Raw genomic sequence first — 21,345 nt, forward strand, 5'->3', positions numbered from 1 at the left:
TGAAAGGATATCACCTGAACTGCCCTATTACCACACTGAGATGTCTCGATGGTAAAGGGCGAAGTGGCGGAGAGAAAATAATCTGACATTTTCTTGAAGGATTGAGTTATATATATTTTTTTTTTTTTGGAGGAATAAAAAGATGTGATCTCATCTTGTCGGCATCTGGAGCCGCTGCCAGTTAAGGCACTAGTAGAATTGCATGAGGCAATCCTGAACTTAACAGCTAAATGAGAACAAACTGGAAGATCCTGTCTATTAAGAGTAAAAGGATGAATTCTAGCCGAACAATATCAGATACCGCAAAAATATTTGCGTTGGAGAACTTGTCCCTGTTATGGCTAACACTCCCTTGCAAACCGCAGGGATGTTGAGATAGGCGAACCAAAGGTAATCAGGGACTAGGCCACTGACCTCAAAGATGGCTGTTCCGAGTGATAAACCTGGCCGCTCTGGAAGAAAATAGATTCGGAGGTGGACACGTCCGAATTGATTCGCACTCCGACCGGAAAAAGGAGAAACTCAGTAAACCAGTCTTGGCGAAGCCATGAGGGGTGAAGAGGGACACTCGACACCACGCCATTTTGTTCTTTCGGAGAACTCTGGGACCCAAAGGTATCGGTGGAAAATGGAATCAGAGTGAGATCAGTTGGACGACAAACGCATTTCCCTGTACATTCTTGTGGTGATGCCAACTTGAAAAGCACCAGTATGTGCTGTACTTCTTGGTCGCGAAGAGACCAGATCTGGAAGCACCCTACTGCCGAAATTTGAATCCACATTCCGTAGTGGAAAAACTCACTCGAGAGTGGAAATTGTCGTCCTGCTGAGAGTGCCTGTTAGACTGTGTCTTGTACCAGGAACGAGGAATCGTCAGAAAGTTGTGTGCGTTCTATCGCTCATGCACATAGATCACCGGCTTCCTGAGGCAACAAAGCTGATCTAGCCCCTTGTGTTTAGTGATATAGAGTACACCAGTTGTATTGTCTATGCGCCACAATACAGTTGTCTCCTTGAAATTATTGCGCAACAAAATTGGAGGGCAAGGAAGATGGCTCTTCGGTCAGCAGGATGATGTACCAAACCTCATATGAGGGCTCATTTCCCGAAGACCTTCAGCCCCGAAATAGTGCTCCCCAATACCTGAGGGATGTGTCCATGGTGATTGTGCAATTTGATACCTTTTTGAGGGGAAAAAACACACCTTGTGTATAAATTTCTGTCTTGGATTCACCCAAGAAAAAACCTCTTGCATCGAGGAGGGATTGTAATGAGATCTCCAAATGAATCAGAGACGTGAAACCAATGTTGATGCAGTTGCTGTAGTAGCGTTATCCTGTGCAGAAGGACACTCACAGGAAGGAGGTGGAGGTCATGGCCAGCTGAAATTTGGAGAATGTAATGAAATAGACTAATGTACTCAAAAGGAATAGCAAGAAAGAGCTGCAGTCTTCTCAATCGTAAGAGACAAACACCCTTGCTGAATTAGCATGGACTGTTGTTCCTAGAAAATCCTGTGTCGTAACTAGGAATAATTGGGACTTGACATGGTATATTGATAAAAAAACAGGCATTGAAACAGTGACTACAAAGTCTGGGTGAACTGGATTGCTTATTAAGAAGAGTGATCCTCTGTAAATAAACCCGTCTCAGAAATGATGAATGCGTATGTATTGCAGACACAGATAGGCTGCCAGAATCTACATAAGAATCACGTGGAGTGGACCGAGAGTCCTGACAGATAGGCCTGTGATATAACTTAGAGTATAGATCAACCACGTCCCTTGCTGTGGAAGCATTGTTACCTAAACCTTGACACTCTGGAGGTCGAGTACACATGTTAGGTCCCTGGCAGTAATATTTGAAAAACTTGCATGATGTACAACCTTTGAAGAATGTTTGCGCAGAGATGACAAAAATCCGGCACTACATATCTGACCAGCTAGTTGAAGAGGATCTGAGAGGAAAAAACCTAACTCCTTATTAGATTCAGAACCACTCCGACGGTCCCTGATGTATCCATAAGTGAATTTGTAAATGACTCGCGCAGATGAGCTGAATGCGATCACCATGAAGGCAATTGCCAAATGCTAAAGCATGCTCTTTTGACATCACACTTAGAATTTTCCATAGATAAATCGCAGTGGTGACCAAATGAAATCTTAGAGATATGCCCCCTTATCCCACTTGGAATGGAGTCATGATGGGATTTAAAGTAAGTCGTAGTGTCCTGGAAAAAAGACTTCCTGTATACGATTTAGAGTCGAATCATACAGTAGCATATCAGGTACTGGGTGGAACTTTTTGGATTAAAATGCGAAAACTGTCCTCGGGCACCCCGAAAGAGTTAATCCCCGTACTGTGGAGAATCGAAGGTGCGGTATTGTCTGGTCAATATGATGGCCCAGAAGTAACAACTATAAAAAGGTACGGCCATTATCTCCGTATGGACTTGTGGGCGAGGAACTAAGGGTTCTTCCAACCTTAACTCCGCAACACAATACTGAAAAACTTGGAGCTGTAATGTACACTGCACGGTGTTATGTTGATGATTATCTTTTGTCCATCCTTTTTGTTAAAATAAAAATTCTAGAATCGCCAGTGTAGGGGTATTCAAGGATACGCACATTCTGTGCCCCCCTGTTAAAATTGATCCTGTCCAGAGAGCTAAAAGATTGCCCGAGAGTCACCAGCGCCAATCTTTTGGCTTAAGCATAGCTTAAAATCTCTGTCAATACAATATTGAAAGAGAAAGAAACCGTCCGCCTCTATCCTGGTGATAAGGGCTTGATGAAAGCGCGTCACCGTTCCTTACATGAGGAGGGTATATCCGTCGACATCCGCCGGGGGATAGAAGAATAAAGAATCATGCAAGATCCCGTAACTTGCTGAAAAGTGGCTACGACTAATAAGTAGGGCAAAGTAACACTGTAATAAGCCCAACTGGACGAAGCGTCGACTAACTGGACCATGGACTGGGTCCTGCATCAGAGAGGTCAACAAGAAAATGTGACCCTCAGTGTCCGCAGAGGAAAACTGTTGCAGACTTAAACTACTGTGGAGGTGACTGCTGACGCTGTCAGTCTACAAGTCCTCCGTAGACGTACTTCTTGTTGGCAACGAAAACTGATCCTTAACTTGGCCAACATTCCACAAGAAAACTCACCATCACTGAGGATGATTGATGAATCGAGTAGTGTGTCAACTTTGAAAGTTGTCGACGAGCCTGCTAGTGATTAAGAGAACTGTCGTCAATGTGCCAACTGTGTACGGACCTAAAGCCTGCGTGGCAACTGCCAATGTGCCCACTGTGAATGGCCCCAACTGCACTGTGTATAGGTCCACTGTTGGTAGCGTAGAGATGCCAGGTCCACTGCCAATGGACAAGCGTCGATGGATCACATGTCAGAAGGGCCACTGTCAGTGGCCCACTGCTAATGAGTCAACCGTCGCCCAAGCTTGCAGTTGACGATGTCAGCTGAATAGGCTCTCAAACGCCGACGAGGCTCCTCACCGTCGATGACTGCTCTTCAGCGTCGACGAGGGACACACTGCACCGTCGATGAGGCACCTCAACTCACCGTCGATGAGGCACCTCAACTCACCGTCGACGAGGTATCCCTCCGTCGACGAGGCTCCTCACCGTCGACGAGGCTCCTCACCGTCGACGAGGCACCCCTCCGTCGACGAGGTACCCCTCCGTCGACGAGGCTCCTCACCGTCGACGAGGCACTCCTCCGTCGACGAGGCCCCTCACCGTCGACCAGGCTCCCCACCGTCGACGATTCTTCTTCAGCGTCGACGACGGACACCCTGCACCGTCGACGAGGTTACCCACCGTCGACGAGGCATCTCGCCGTCGACGAGGTCCTTCACCGTCGACGAGGCACCCCTCCGTCGACGAGGCTTCCCACCGTCGACGAGGCTCCTCACCGTCGACAACTGTACTTCAGCGTCGACGAGGGACACCCCTCACCGTCGACGAGGCTCGCCCTCAACGCGGCTCGCCGTCGACGGAGCTTCCTCGTCGTCGACGAGGCTCGTCGTCGACGCAGCCCCCTCGTCGTGGACAAAAGGTTCCCGTCGACAATGCCATCTTCACCGTCGACGTTGCCCGTCGTCGACGCGGCAAAACTCGTCGTCGAGGCTCAACATTGACGAGGCAAATTTGCATTTTGTGAAAAAGGCTCTTGGTCAACGAAGCTCCTTGTCGGCTGCGCAGCTTCCTGCGACTTACAACCAGTGCATTTGAGGGCTCTGTCAACAGGATCCTGTAGCCCTGTGACACCGTAGATCACTAGTGACGGCAGAGATTGCCGTCGTAGAATACCAAGAGCGTCCAGTGAACCAGCTGGCACCTCCTCAGAAGAAAAATGCACAGAACGAGTCTAAACGCCTGAGAGTAAATCTCGTGGGCGTAGATGTGGGAGGCAGACTCGTAGCAGGTCAAAGACCCTTACCTTTGAAGGAACCTCATCTGGTGAAGTAAGCCCAAAAACATACTGCACAGAAAGGCGCCATATAAACATCGAAAATCCTCCCACATCAGAAGGGGGGTAGGCAAAACACAAGAACATCCCCTTCTATCCTACCATGTAGCAACAGGCAGACAAAATAATCCATGGAAACGATCCCAGCTTTTCACCATTGACACAGGGTCAACAAATAGATTTTGTGGGAGAAAATATCACAAAATGTAATAGATATATATAATATAAATTAAGAAACTGAGCAGAGCTCAGGGAGACTCCCTGCACACGACGTGCGGTAAAAAATCTGACAGCCTGAGCCTCTGGGGGGAACCTTCTGGTGGGTGCTGTCGCCTGATTGGCTGCAGTTTGGGCTACACAAAATGACAGAGATAGTCACTAATGTGGAAGTTTTTTCTTCTGTAGCTTGGCTACTTTACTTCCTGGTTTGTTTTTTATTGGTATTTACTATGTATTTATAGCATATTATTGCTTTTTTATATACCGTGGGACTCCCACTCCGACGACGGGGAATGATTCAGGCATGTGAATCTATGAAAGACACCCCTAATACTGGAGAAACTAATACTCCGGCATTTCATGAAAACAAAGGTTTAGCTTCAGCTGGCAAATTATAATAATGAGCCTGATATTAATGCACAGCAACAGGAGGGTGAGAGTAATATACCCAGTCAGATAGAAGCACAAACCATCAGATCGGAAGAAGAAGAGTGTGTTCATAACCTGTCTCAAAACCCTGATAAACTCAGTGGCCCTGTGGGAGGATTAGGGGAAGAATCAAATAGATGATGCCCACGGACCATGCGCAAACAAATGATAAAGCTAAGTTCAAACATGATCCTCTAGTACAATTAAGTAAAAAGGATATTGTGTTTAAAGACATTGAGGGGGATACAAAAGCTTGTAAATTTGAGAAAGAGAAGGGGCAGGAACATAAGAAACAGACAAATGTTTTATAAATCTGTCACTCGAATAGTTGTTAAAAGATATGCCAAACAAAGAATTGTTTAAAAATGTCTAAGAAAAGAGAAAAATGTAAGAATAAAAAGGAAAGGTATGAGAATCCTCAGGTTTGAATCTCAGTTGGAAAAGGAACATGAAAGCCTTCTGGAAATAGCTAAGTTTAAGAAAGTAAGATTGGACATTGATGAGGGAACTATTCAAAAGTCAATGTCAACTGAAATACAAGAAGAAAATAAAACATTAAACTCAACCACAAAAATGTAGGCAAACGTAACAACAATTGAGCATATTCTAGAAGATACATAATTGGTTGACCTGGTCAAATCACTGAAAAAAGTCTAGTTTTTGGTACATTAATAAATCACCACTAGTGCCTGTAACTCAGAACCTCAGAGGATTACTGCCCAGGAGAGAAACCCATTACAAAGATGTGGTGTATTGGGATACTTAGAAAAAAGGAGGAATCACGATTGGTATAAAATAGACTACAGAATAATGTTGCTGGTGGATATCTTCTTCAATGGGAGATATGAATCTTCCTTAAATCGATCAAGGATTTTTACAATTTTGAGCTTGCGTCCAAAGCTCTCAATAATAACATGCAAAGATATAACAATTGGTCAGATTGCTCAGACAAAATAATCAAAAGTATAAAGTCCAAATTTTCATTTGAGAATAGTTGCAGAAATTATCTTAAGGTGTATGAATAAGACATTCTGGCTACAATATCTCTGTAAATAATAAAAATACCTATTCTAGGCCAAATCAGCCATGTAGGGAATTTATCAACTACGGTCAGAGATCAGCCTCTTGGGAAACATGATTTTGAAGAAAACAAGCAAATTGTTATAACAAAACCTGATCAATGAAGATCATTCTGTAGGAATACCAATGATAGCACCTTACCGAAAATAGACGGTTAGAATTGGATAGCAAGAGCTATAAACTCCAAAAGTCTGATCCCTAAAACATCACGCTAGAAAAAGCTATAATGTATTGATTTGCTCTTTGTCTTAGTATATTGCTGGGTTTCGAAGGAGCGGGCAGTCTTTTGCTAAAAAGGCGAAAGGTAAGGACATTACTGCTGTTATGTTACAGGAAACCTGGGGGTCAAATGATGATATGATGATATATTTTGCCTACACTGTTAATGCTGAGAAAGGGTGATATGGTAGAACTGGTGGTCTTCTAATATCAGTATATATAAAGTGGGACATAAGGACTAGGATAATTTGTAATGAATTTAAAGATTGACCAACATTTTTAATAACAAATGTCAATCAGAAATCCCCATTTAAGCCCAATGGAGCTAATGATCTTATCATTATAAACATATACTTTCCACAGAAAAAGCCTCAGAATAAGCAAGTCCAGCAAATGCTACTCCTTCTAGATAGGATAAGTGTAAAATATCCATATATCTTATCCATATTTGATTTTAAAACAAAACATTTTAACCCGCGTTGTGTGATGAATTTCAAGCAGAAAGGGAAGCCAGTCTAAATATTCAAATTCAATCGCTAATAAACAAACCTAGCGATCCAAAAGGGAGGAAAATGGCGACTAACATGAATTTATTTAATCTGATAGTAATTAATGGATGATGTAAAAGGGGATCAACCTAGAAAGTCAACGTTTAACAATGGCAAAATGTCCTGCTTGACTGATTATGCAGTAATATCTATGGAGAAGTTTTGCTTAGTTCATGACTCGGTCGTAGGGGAGATGCCTGGGAGTGACCATAGACCTCTTCTATAAGCACTTGATTGGGTCACTATACACAGAGAAGGAATTAAACTCATACCTGGTGTAAGAATGACCAAAGAATAATTTTGTCAGTGAAAATGAAGAGCCAAGTTAAACAAATAGTTCACAATCTTCTTACCCTATATTGCAGGAGCTCTGTTAATAAAATATGATGGAATATGAAAAGTTGATGAATGATATCAGCCAATTATTATTTAAGATGAGGAATATTAACTAAAAACCAAATCACAGATTTGAAGGAGAAAAGTTAAAAGTTAATGCAGCTCTGAATAAGAAAATAAGGGAATCATATAAATATGAACCTGAGGTCAGTAATAGGTTGGATAAGGTGCATAGGAGCGATTTTAGAAAGGAAATAAGAAAGGATGCTTGACATGAAAAGGAGCGCCTCTTGACGGAAGTTATTGCAGCCTTCCGTAGTGGATGAGCAAAGAATCCTCTGAGAAGTACTGGGTAAAACAATTGGGAGATAAGGAAATTTGAGGCCTGTCCAGTGGATGAAGAACAGTGGGTTAAGTATAATATGGATCTATTGAGGAAAATACCGCTAAAAGTAACAAAGAAAACAAACTGCAGGAATATCTGGTTAAATGCCAGGGATTCCCCTGGCATTCATCCAGATATTCCTTCAGTCCCAGTAGGAACAAGAATAATCTGATACCCTCAATAAAGGAGGTTACAACTATAATAAATAACTTAAGAGCTATTGTACCCTATGCCCAGATGGACTGTCAGAAGGTATATTAAAATTGGTACCAGGCTCCTAACTCCTTTGATTGCTAATGTAGCTTGTGGGGATAGAAATACAGATTCCTGGGAGGGAAGTAATCTCGCCCCAATTTTTAAGAACAGGTCATGAGTAATGCCTAATAATTATAGAATGAAAACGCTATTGGTTATACCAAGTAAAATCTATGCGAACCATCTGACAAGGCATAGAAGCACGGGTTGAAAAAGAAGAGATCCTTTCAAAAGTGTAGTTGGGTTTCAGGAGGAACCCCCTAACTGTTGATGGGTGCATCACATTAGAACTGATAGTAGAAGATTACGTTTTAAAAAGAAATGAGTCCATGTATGTAGCGTATATCGACTTATCTACTGCCTTCAGCACAATTGTTAGAGTAGCGTTATGGAAAAAGCTTATGAATTGGAATATACTCCCTGGGCTGTTGAAGTTTTCCAACTTCATAATGGTGATTGGTCTCAAGTGGACTTGGGGAACAATGGAGCCCCAACAAGAACAATTTATACATCTAACAGCAGGTACCAAGGTTTTATATTGGCACCTTTGCTCTTCTCTTTAAATAAAGCAGATATGTTGGTGAATGTAAGTCCTGGCAGTACCTTTCCACCAAAATTAGGAGGGGAGCTAATCCCAGCTATATTATATGCTATTTTACTGTATCGTACACCATTATGCCTTTAAAAGCAGTTGGACCCTTTCACTACTTACCCAATAAACTTAGAATCAACATCTTAAAAACGAAAGTAATGATATTCTCGAAAGCAAGGAAAAAGAAAAATCTGTAAAAATGGTGGATTAAATTAAAGAAATTAGAGGTCGTAAATTAATATCAATATCTGTTTTGACTTCTAAAGATACCCTTAAATTTAAGACTCTCATGGCCACCCAGGAGCAGGGGGCCAAGACTATTGCTTAGTCTGCAAAGAAGATAGGTCAGTTAACGTTATAAGAGAAACTTACACTTTAAAAATAGTAAGTCTATTACTTTATGGCTGTGAAATCATGGTGGAATAAGATAAAGTACACCTTCAGTCAGTAGAAATGGCTATTTGGGCAAACTGACTTAACCTACTGAAAGAATCAATCAATAGTGCACTTAGACCAGAATTGAGTCTTATGGATATAAAACAAAGATACTGATAGAGAATATTGAATTATGGAGTAAGATTATGGTCAGCACCTAAGGAAACATTTAGCTATTCACTTAAATGTCACTTACTACTGAAGGACTCAACCCTTTGAGCTAAGACCTTTGGAAATGTCCTGCAGGCTATGCATTTGTCCCCTGCTATTAATTGTAATGAACTCTAACTGCTTGTTAGAAAAAAAAAATAAAAAAAAATATGCTAAAAGTCATGCAATGCGATCTGATATAAATTATTTCAGGAAGCGACCACAGCTGGCCCATTTACTTGACATGGCTTATAATGGTATATTACGGCAGTTCCTAAAAGATATAAAAGCAGAAAATATAAGACTATGGATGCTGAAGATGAGACTCGGCAAATGTGTTGACATTTATAAAGTGGAAAGGTAGTATCTATGAAGGAAAGAACATTTTACTTCCTGTTTCGAGACAGCTCCAGATACAACATATTGAAGATTTGTTATCTATCATATAAGCATGCAGTAATATCAGGCTAGTTTATAGGGTTGGCAAATATTTAGAAACAATGAACAATAGTATCAAACAGATCTAGTGATCTATAATTTTACTATGACTGTGGCAGTGATGAAGCATATTTTTATTTATACAATTGCCAATGAATTTTAAGTTTGTTGGTGTTATAATAGTCACTGTTTGATGTGATATACTGTATATTGCTACCTTCTTATACGCTAAAAAACGAATTAAGAGATTGTAATGATAAAGCCATGTTGAGGTGATTATACTAACTGATGTTATTACTAATTTTAGGGACTTAGATCGTACTGTAATTAACATACTTATTATATTATGATAAAGAGAATATTAAAGAGGTCCTTATGTAACAGCTGACTAGAGAAGGGTGATGTTTTTTTTAAATAAGGGAGTGAATTTGTAATGCTTGTGAACCTTTTTGGCTCAAATCAAACAACGAATAAATGAAATGAGTTGTCTGTTATGTCATTTGGAACCCCGAAGGGGAAAACATATCTCTTTGTTGTAGAACGATGATGGACACAGGTGGTGGAAAGAAAGATCTTTATTAAGATTCAAAATAAGGGCTCACGAGAAGTCAGAAGAAATGAAGAAGCGATCCGGACAGAGCGGAACGGCATCTGGCGGGCACCTCGGGTGACGTCACACAAATACTCTCCGAACATTCGGAGATGACACTTGGTGACGTAGTAGAATAAACATGGAAAACATACTTCACTTGTTTAACAGAAAGCTAATGAAATGCTAGTACATTCTCAACATCTCCCTTTCCCACAATCGAAAAGAGCGCATAAAATACAGTAATTCGAACACATAATCCTCCAAATGCTTTGGCATCCTGATTTCCCTTCCAGACCTAGTTTGTGAGAACATGGTATTAGACCTGTTGTGGCAAGTGTTGTGATCATCCCTGTATTCTTCCCTGCAACTGGGATTAGTTTGGTTACTTGCGCAGGGGACTACCTCAACAACTGTATTCTCATCAGCATTTCTCATTTCTCTCTCGCCTTCATTCGTAGACATGTTTAAGCTTCCACTTAAGTCCAAGTAACTTTGGTTACCTGACTTATCTTCCAATTCAAGCATACTCTCCTCAGGTCTTCCATCTCGTTCAACCTTCCCTCTCATTATAATCTTTTCTTGCCCTTTTCTTCAATTTGACTACATCATCTTTGCTATGCCAACCTTTCCCTTCTATACAAACAGCACCCCTGGATGCTTCACGCACATGAACAGGATCACTAAAGACTGATTCTCCCTTTGCTACCTGGAATGTTTTTTTTACCAATACCCAAGCACCTCGTTCTATTTCCTTTTCTTTAGCTTTGTTAGTCATGTCAGAATATCTTTTGGTTTTCTCCTGCTTGGAAACAATACACTCCCTGACTCTGAGTGCGTTATCCCTAATTTCATCTGGTGTCACATTATCTTTGTACCACTTGTTGAATTTGGGGGTAAGCTCATTGTTGCATTTTCTACCCCTCATCAAGTAAAACGGTGTGTGTTTAGTTGCATCATTTGGTGTGTTAGTATATGTGTTTATTTTTTTTCGTATGAATCCTTTGACATTTAATTTAGATGCAACTGCTAGCTGGATGCCTTCTTTATAAACGTATTTATTCTCTCCACCTGTCCATTACTTTTAGGACTATATAATGGCGTCTTTTCTTGCTTAATGCCTACGTTCTCTAAAAACTCTGTCATCTGTTTAGACACAAGTTGTGTACCATTGTCAGAGACAATGATTTTTGGTTGCACCTCCATTGCGAAAGTTTTCTTAAGGAATTGTATTACATGTTCTGTGGTCACGGTATGCACAAACTTATAATGCACCCACTTCGAATAATAATCAGTCAGTACAATTATATACTTGCAATCATCTTGTAACACATTAAACGGTCCAGAAAAATCTATTGCAATTTTCGACCAAGGTCCATTTGGTATCTCTACCATCTGTAACTCCCCTTTGCTAACTTTCCAATGTTTGTCGGCTTTTAGACATTGTTCGCATTTGTCGATGTAGTTGCTTACATCGCTGTCAATTCCTGGCCACCAGTAGTGCATTCTCAAAATGCTTTTAGTGGCGCTGCTACCTGGATGACCTTTGAGAGCCAGTTTTATTAGTTGTAATCTTAATTTTGCAGGTGTTATGAACAGGTCACATCTTTTCAAGAATCCGCTTTCTATGGTTAGTTCATCGCTTATTAGTTGGAAGCTTTTCAATTCATTTTGCAGATTTCTGATGGGAGGCCATTTCGTTTTTAAGAGATTCATCACTTTTTCCATTATAATGTCCTCCTTTTGGCAGTTTAACCATTCCTCTTCCTTTATTGATCCACTACACATCGCGGTGGCATCTATCAAAGCTACCACACACTCTGTATCGTCTAGTGAATTTTCAGCTTGATCACTCACAGGTAGGCGTGATAAACAGTCAGCTCTGCAGTTCTGTCCTCCTTTTATGTGCCGTATACTAAAGGTATACTCTTGTAACTTGGATAATAGTCTTATTAATCTTGAGCTTGCCTTACCTTTCCTACGACCTTTCCCATCCATCATATACACCAAAGGTTTGTGGTCCATAACTATCTCGAATTCCTTGCCCCATAGATAGTTTTTTAATTTCTGCACTGTCCAAACACATGCGAGGGTCTCGCGTTCGATGGTACTGTAGTTTTCTTCCTTTTCATTTAACCTTCTGGATATGAATGCAATGGTACTCTCTTTCTTTCCTTGAAGTTGGCAGAACACTGCACCTATGCCTTTGGCGCTAGCATCCACCGTGATAAAAAATTTCAATTCTGGGTCATAAGGTTTCAAAGCTGGTGCTTCTGAAATATCTTTTTTTATGGTGTTGAAAGCATGGCTTTGTTCATCAGTCCACAGATAACTCACATTTTTACGTAGCAGTTTCCTCAACGTCTCAAGCTTGCTTGCATATCCTTGTATGAACTAAGAGTAATATTCGCTTAGGCCCAGGAATGACTTCAAGGTATCTTTGTCGTTTGGTTTTGGGGCATCTCTTATTGCTTCCACTAGATCGTCTTTAGGTGTTATCCCTTCTGAGGTTAAGACATGGCCTAAGTATTCAATTTTGCTTTCCATGAACTTACACTGGTCTTTAGAGACTGTCATTCCTCTGCTTCCTAATACTTCCAACACCTTGCTAAGTATTTCAAGATGTTCTTGCTTGGTTTTGGAGTGTATCAGGATGTCTTCCTGGAATGCCTCAACACCTTTTATCTCTCCGAATAAGATATCCATTAATTTTTGGAATACTCCAGACGAGGAGGCAAGGCCAAATGGTAGTCTGATGTACCTGTACGCACCAAATGGTGTTATGAAAGTGGTTAATTTTTTGGACTCTTCCGTTAAACACACCTGATGGTATGCTGCTTTTAAGTCCATTAAGGTAAAGTACCTTGAACCCGCGATAGATTGTAGGATTTCCTGTATTCTTGGTAGCGGATGACAGTTTATGAGAATGCTCTTGTTCAGCGACCTGAGATCCACACATAATCTTATTTCGCCGGTTTTCTTTTTTTTAGAAACCACAATCGCTGACACCCACTCAGACGCATCTGTTTCCTCAATCACCCCTTCCTTGCTTAATTTTTCTAGTACTTTTTTCAACTCAAATTTGACTGATAATGCTACGGTTCTTACGTTATGTTTAACAGGCTCTGCACCTTCTTTTAACTTTATTTTGTGCGTAAATCGTTTTACACATCCTATCTCATTTTTTAAATCTTCTCCATGCATTTCCAATACTTTTCCCAATCCTTCCTGATTTTCCTCTAAACATATATTGTTCACAAACTCCTCTTTTAGTATTATTGGATCTTTAGCTCCTCGCTGCCAAATCACTCCTAACTTCGCCAGGTCTTTCCAGCCCACCAAAATTCTACCTCTCTCTGCGACATACATTTTGGTGTTAATTCCCCTTCCTTTGAACATAAGAGTGTCGCAAAAATATCCAACCATATCTATATCCTGTTCCCCGAATGCCTTTGGGTTTATATCTGTTCCATTCAATCCTACATTTTCCCATTTTTCCTCAAACATTTTGTCAGAGATGATTGTTATTGGGGACCCAGAATCAGCTGTGAATTGTAACTCAACATCTCCAATCATTATTGCACCTATGGGTCCTTTTATTTTGCCATTAACAATTTCAACAGATAATACAATATTGGCACACATTTCTTCATCATAATTACCTACAGCATTTACTTTTACATTCCCTGTTGTTTTCTTTGTTTTGCACAAAGTAGAGTAGTGACCAAATTTTTGCATCTCATGCACTTTTTACCAAGAGCTGGGCTTGTCTTACAGTCTGCTAAATGCTCCTGTGATCCGCATCTGAAACAACTCAAATTCCTTCCTCCTACCTTTTTGTCACTCCAACTTTTTTCATAGCCTTTATGTTCTCCTTTTCTTTTATCCTGTAAATAAAATACGTTAGAATTACTACTAGTACAAGATAATTCTTTTGTTGATATCAGTGAGCTTTCTATTCCTTTAGCAATGTCCACTACTTCCTGCAGTGTGGGATTCCTACATGCTAATATTCTCTCCTGTACTTTCTTAGAATAACAGTAGAATACCACTTGGTCTCTTTTATATGTATCTGTCATTTCTTCAAATTCGCAATCTTTTGCTAAAACACGTAAACATGCTATGTATTCTTCAACTGTTTCTCCTTCTTCTTGCTTTCTCAATGCGAATTTGTGCCTTCCTACCATAATATTACTTTCTTCTGCATATTGTTTCTCAAGTCTTTTAATAGCCTCTTGGTACTCATTTAGCGGTATGAAAACCCCTGGTGGGCTTTCATACTCCGGCAAGCTGTCAAATACTTCTTGTCCTGCTTTTCCTAGAAGACCAAATAGAAGCGCTTTTTCCCTTTCTGCATTGTATCCTTTGCCATAAATTGACACTATGTCATTTTCGCATGCTCTCAACCAACTCTTCCACTTCATAACTGGTTTTCCAGGTTCCTCAAGAAAAAGTGGTGGCACACATATGTTATTACTTTGTGCCATATTTACTTTACTGTTTTTATTATTTCTCTTTTATTTTTCCTTAAGAATTGAATTCAGCACGAGGTGTTCACTTCCTTTTATATACTTCCTTCTCTGAACATGTTTATTACTTTCCTTTTATGGTTTGAGTTAATCCTCCCTCATGTAATGTTTATCTGTTCAGGCTAGCTTCTCTTTTTGGCTTTCCTCACATCACGCTGTGCGCTTGGTATTTTCCTTTAAATGCGCTCTGTTTTTTCCTTTGCTTCCTTCCTACGCGTAGCGTTATGCATGTAAATTCACTTCCTATTTTTGAGCATACATGCTGCTTACATTTCCTTATTTTCCATCCTCATGTAGCTTCCTGCGCGCTATATTCCTGTCAGGTAATTATTTTAGTTATTCAAAATGGCTGGACGCACACTGCTTCGGATGACGTTTATTGCTCTACTCCAATAGACACTCAGAGTGCGAGCTTACGTCGTTCCCGACATGCATCACGAGTCTTTCCTGACTGGATCTCTTCGTGCGGCTACGTTGCCAATTTCACAGCATGCAATGTTTTTTTTTCTTTTTAACTTACTTCGCTTCAATTCTTCTTCCATGCATTACAGAGTTCACCGCAGGTTTTCTTTTATCCGTCCTGCGTGTGTAGCGTTATTTTCGCCAAGATGTCCGTGAGCCCTCTTCCGTTACCCTCGTCGCCAAATTGTTGTAGAACGATGATGGACACAGGGGGTGAAAAGAAAAATCTTTATTAAGATTCAAAATAAGGGCTCACGAGAAGCCAGAAGAAATGAAGAAGCGATCCGGACAGAGCGGAACGGCATCTGCCCGGCACCTCGGGTGACGTCACACAAATACTCTCCAAACATTAGGAGATGACACTTGGTGACTTAGTACAATAAACATGGGAAACATACTTCACTTGTTTAACAGAAAGCTAATGATATGCTAGTACATTCTCAACACTCTTTTATTCAAGTTTTACATTTACAATTTTATATTTTGATAACCCACAAAGTCTCACAAATCATCTGCCCTGCTTTCAACAGTTACGCTGTGGACTAGGGGCTATGAGGGGCCATACCTACCCTCCCTTCACCCTTCTGTGTATAAAACAAAATGTAGTCTCCTTTCAAAACCCAGACCGTTTTCTATAAAATCCTCCCTCTCGTTTCGATCAAATATATAAAAAACTAACTGGGGTCCTGGCCAGTGCAGTATGTTATTTCCTGTAGGCTTGGGTCTGCAGGTACATGTACCGTCCGCATACTCCTGCAGGACTGCGGTGACCAAAAAAGGCACAAAAAGGATGGTAAGAACACCAGCCACCATCTCACCCAGGTCCTTCAAAACCCAGACTTAGTAGAAGTATAGGGGCATAACTGTCAACTCACTCGATTTCGATCGGTGTTACCCTCTTTCTTTCTACTAGGACTGTACGAAATGTGTATAATTTGTGTTCAAGAAGCCCCCAAAGGCCGGAATACAAAACAAACTGGGCCCCCGACACCTCCATTTCCAAACTATTGCTACATGAGGACAAAAAATAATAATAATAATAATAATAATAATAATAATAATAATAATAATAATAATTTGTTTTTATCTAATTACACAAAATGCTAAACGAAATCAAGTGAAATAATGCAGAATGCAAACTTGGCCTTCATTTTGTATGTGAGAACCTACTTGTGCTAAAATAAAAATGCCTTAAAACCACAAGTGCTGTGAAAAATAGTGGCTTGCATTATTGTTGTTCAAGTTGTTCTCATGCTTTACATAGTGTGATTTCAGGAATTTCACATATAAAGCATAACTCAAAGTATGCAAAATGTAGGCAGATTACACTGGCATAATAGAAATTTCATCCAGGCCTACATTTCACTTCAGTTCACCAGCCTGGCTAACAAATGTTTCCATAAACTTTACTTAGGGTCACTGCCTTTTTCAAACCTATTATCACCCTCCAAAAAGTGTTCAATCTTCATTGATCCTAATGAGAAAAACCTCTAAAGTGCCTGACATCAATTTTTAATCAAGACATTGACAAGTATTTTATACTTGTCAATCTTTTGATTAAAAATTGAAGGGAAAGATAGCATTTTCATTGGTAACATCAAACAGTGTAAACAACTTTTGTTTCTCGCTGCTGTTACGTCACAAGATTGAAAACCTGAATTTTGCTAAATGTTTTCATCAATAATATTAGTTATATAGAAATTCATACCACACATGGCAAGCCTGGATCCAAATCTGGCTTTTTGGTATTTAATCTTGTGTCCATCAGAAACCCCTATGAACATTCATCTCCCTGAACTATTGTGCTAGCTGTCTACCTGGCAACTAAACTTTGACCCCAGGTAGTTTATGGCAGGGTGAACAAAGGACAAGACGGTTCTTAGAGGGGGCTGTGGGGAGTAGCTTAATGAGAATATGTATACAGAAATGTTTCAGTGTAGGATGTCAATAATATTGACCATTCCCTACAAATCAGTGGGTAAATGAACAGCTGGCCCTGCCTATTGCATTCTTCACCCTGAATATTACCAACATGTACAATAATAGTATGCAATTGTCTGTTTTTTTTTTTGCCAGCACAATGTGGAAAAATCCGGATGTGTTCATTCCCGAACGACTTCTGGATTTTAAGGGAGAACTCGACAAATGAAAAGTGGATAAAGTAAAGATATTTGGCATAGGAACAAAAAAATATCTTGGATTAGATGTTGGCCGTAATGAGGTTTTTCTCATTCTAACAACAATGCTGCAGCAGCTGAGGACTGAAAAAGATCATGAAGGGACATTTGATATGACACCATCATGTGGTTTTTATCTTGAAACCTAAGCCGTACTTGCTAACAGCTACGTAGAGCTTATAAACAACCTGGCTTAACTTCCCATTGCTCGATTCAATGCATAATTGTTACCCGTAAGTTTGTTTTTTCAACTAAATGTGCAGACCTCAGTTGATGACTGTAGCCTGCTGCATCAAAATGGTGTTAGGTTATACTTGGGGTCGGATGGCCCACTGTGAAAACAGTAAAAAAGATGTGAGCCAGATATGGCCTGGCTTTTGTGAACTGAGGTTTATCTAAGTGATTTATTGCTCTATGTTAGAAATGGGATCTCTGGTTGGCTAAGATTTGCGCCAAAGCCAGGCAGAGACCACCACTCTAGTCGGGGCAAAAGAGTTACATACCAAAGATAACCGCTGCCCACCCCCTTGGTAGCTTGGCACAAGCAGTAAGGCTTATCCCGGAGGCCATGTGTAAAGTATTTGCAGAACTCACACAGCAACAACATACTAGGCATACCACAAAAGAAACTCCACACAAGGCTATATCGAAAATAGCCTTTGTATTATCATAAAACACATTAGAATAGTAATCACACAATATACACTGTGCCAACTGGCATTAGGCAATATTTATGGGGGATATATACACATGACAGGGCCACTTGGGCCACTGTCAGAACCATCTCTTAGTAAAGATAGTAAATGTAGAACATTTAATAGACATAGAACACAACCAGTAATTACTGGCAAACACTGTACTCAGCATTATCCTGTAACACAAACCATATTACACACAGTATCACATTTAGGCGTGAAATACATTCTGCCCTAGCCTCACCAGCATAAACACCCTATGCAATCTTTCACATGAGTCTAAACACATTCAGGGAATAATCTGACTAGCATAAACCACAGTATGCAAATAAACTCCTACCTACACCCTATTTAGAGGCATATATCACAGTATAGAATAAATCAAACAAACACAGTATGCACAACCTCAATCATAAAACCACATTAGAGGCATAAATCAGGGTGCGTACATCATAATACATGCATCACATTTCCTAGCACCACATAAATCACACTAGGGCCTGGCGCCCTATTAACCTAAGAGTCCCCCTGGCAAACTGGCCTTCTCAAAGAGGCTCAACTGCCATGTGGCCCGAATGTCAGGGCTGCTATCACTGCAGCAGAGTGTCCAAAAGCGCTCACTCCTATCTCACACAGTGCCCCCAAAGGAATGGCAGACTAAACGTTGCAGCTGCCCACTACTTGCTGGGCAGCTGTGAAGTGGAACGTGGGCCTGGGCACTCATTATGCCCTCTGAACAAATGTGCGCAAAATGTTGCAGTCACCCACTGTCAAGCGGGGCAACTGTGGCAGGAGCACTAGCACCGACAATGTGCTCCGATCAGGAGCCCCCACGGAACTGTGGCTCAAACGTTGCAGCTGGCACTAATTGCTGCACAGCTGGGAATGAAAGAAGAGCCTGGGCACTCCATGTGCCCTCAGATCAAATATGCCCATCTCTCAGTAGCTGCCCATGCTGGTGGGTGCAGCTGGGAATGAGGAATCAGGGCCCTGGCACATCTGTGCCCTAGGGGCCCCACTGGGGTGCTTTAAATAAATGTACCCTAACGTTGGAGCAGACAGAAACGGCGGGTCCGCTTATGGCAAATAGTCACGGGGCCTTCACTGGCTCCAACAACCTCTGCCCAGAAATGCCATCAAGCCCCACTCCGGGACAATGCAAATTAAATGGCTCCCACTTGTAGGAGTGGCCCGCTTGCTGGTGGGACCGCTCAGGGACCCAGAACTTGCACTGTGCCCTTGCTCGGTACCATTGATGGAGAAGCCCTACTCACCGGGCTCTTGATGGGACTCTGCGGGGCTCGGTCTCTGTTGCTACACATGGGGCTCCCTCTTCACCACAAGAGCCCCGTCTAGCATTTGTTGCCTCGGCCACCTCTCCTCTACACCAGGGCCTCCTCCTGGGATCCGGGACTTCCCTGTGGGGCCCGCGAGGCTCCGGATGCCTTCCTCTTCCACCTTCTGGCGCCGTGGCCCATCTCACCAAGCCACACTCCTCATTCTTCCCCCAGGGACTGGGGCGACTTCCTGTTCAAAGGCAGGACCCGCCCACATCCCGACAAGGTTTGCCTGACTTCCTGTTGGCCCGATCAGGGCTGCGGCGGTGATTTCTTCACTCCATGCAGCAACGCAGGGTGGGCACATGTCCTCAAGAAATAAACATGAAGCGGCCATGCGGGGTGGGCACCCACTATTTGAATATCAAAATAAGCGGGGAGGGCACCCGCCGCTTTAGTCCACACGGGCTAATCCCTCTCACCGGGATTCCCTCTTAAAGGGACGGCAGCACCATGCTGCGAAGCCCATGCTCTGCCTCTTCACCTGGGGAACTCCAAGCACCGCGCTCCCATTCACGAGGAAAACAAAAAGCGCTCACAGGGCGCAGGGAGCGATAGCTCCCAAAGCAAAAGTCCTCAGCAGTCAAGGGGGCAATGCAGAGCCCAGGGAGGCAAGCCCTCATGGCAGTTCCTCCTGGGCCCCAGCAGCAGCATGCCCCAGCAGGATTAGCACAGCATCATTGCATCATGGAACTGACCCCCTCATGGGGTCACAGACCCTATATTTATATCACCAAAAGTCTTTGTTCTCAAAAGTCACAAGTCACTGAACACAGCCAGCACCAGTTTGGTGTGGTCCTGGAGCACTTTGTTTATAAGGCTGCATCCTTCCTTTCAGGAAGAGGGGGTCTGCCATCAGACACACAGTGGGAAGTGGAGCCATCATTTACCTTGACAGGCACAGCCCTGCTAAGATCAAAGGGTTACCCCTCCCCAAACTCCAACTGCAGATCTCTCTATTCAATCCACGTCTGGCTCAGCCTGTCCTGACCCTCCAAAACCAGACATGCAAATCACATCAGGCAGGCAGACACATAGCACACAGAAATGCCAACTTCTAAAAGTGGCATTTCTCCCATATTCATAATAAATCTGCGCATACCATTGAGCAGTATTTATTCTCACAATTTCATACATACCAGACTTGACCATACTGATCCTCTCATAACAGGAATTACCACTGACACACAATGAGCTGGGAATCTCCCATGCATTCCTATGGAAGGGCAGGCCACTCTCACTAAATGTAACACAGAGTGCACGCACTTTACACTGGACCACAGTGCTAAAGTGCGCAGATGCCTAAAACCACTAACACTACACAGAGAAAAAGGCTGGGGGAAATGCAAAAGGTTTAGGGGTGAACCTGCAAAAAGGGCCAAATCCAACACTCCAAAAAAGGGATCTCCACATTTTCACTTGTGTGAGCCATTTATGACAAATAAAAAACATCCTGAGCTATTGCCTGATACGTGGACTAGATTGCAATATTTTACAGCCACATAATTATACTTTCCTGCTGTATAAAATGTTTTTGATAAGCATGATACTCAAAACTGCTATTCCTCAAAAATCTGTATAGTTTAAACATTAAAGATCGGAAATGAAAGGTGTAACTTTCTTCAGAGCAAAAGTCTCTAATGATGACTGCTTTCACTAAAAACGTGTATATGTTCTAATTCATTGGGAATGTGATTATATCTCTTGCTCTGATTGAATTCATGTGGAGAGCTCAATGAAAACCAAACGCAATGCAGGCAGACTAAATTCCAAAACGTGAACAATCACAAAGGCCTGACCCACTCAAGGCCCTCCAGTCAATGCCTGCTTTGTATACTTGTTTTATGTGTGGAGGATCTTAGGGACACTCATGGGAGGGGCAGGGCCAACTACACCTCTATTTTGAATCAGATACAAAAAAAATTAGCCCCGCTAGATTATTTTGTGTTGTTCAGGTTTTCCCAAAATTTCCAGGACAAG

The 21,345-nt window shown here is 41.7% G+C and overlaps 1 long non-coding RNA gene across 1 annotated transcript in view; it reads right to left on the reverse strand.

Annotated features, from left to right (window-relative positions):
* The window catches only part of LOC144819572 (uncharacterized), a 94,843-nt gene extending 78,276 nt beyond the window's left edge, over positions 1-16,567 (reverse strand). Inside the window, exons 1-2 of the long non-coding RNA XR_013607446.1 lie at positions 15,215-16,567; positions 13,999-14,052 (exon numbers count right to left, since the gene is read on the reverse strand). This is a non-coding gene — a long non-coding RNA (uncharacterized LOC144819572). The remainder of the gene's footprint in view (positions 1-13,998; positions 14,053-15,214) is intronic.
* Between the last annotated feature and the right edge of the window lie 4,778 nt (positions 16,568-21,345).

Source organism: Lissotriton helveticus, chromosome 2_1 (assembly GCF_964261635.1).
Source record: "Lissotriton helveticus chromosome 2_1, aLisHel1.1, whole genome shotgun sequence".
Lineage (NCBI taxonomy): Eukaryota > Metazoa > Chordata > Amphibia > Caudata > Salamandridae > Lissotriton > Lissotriton helveticus.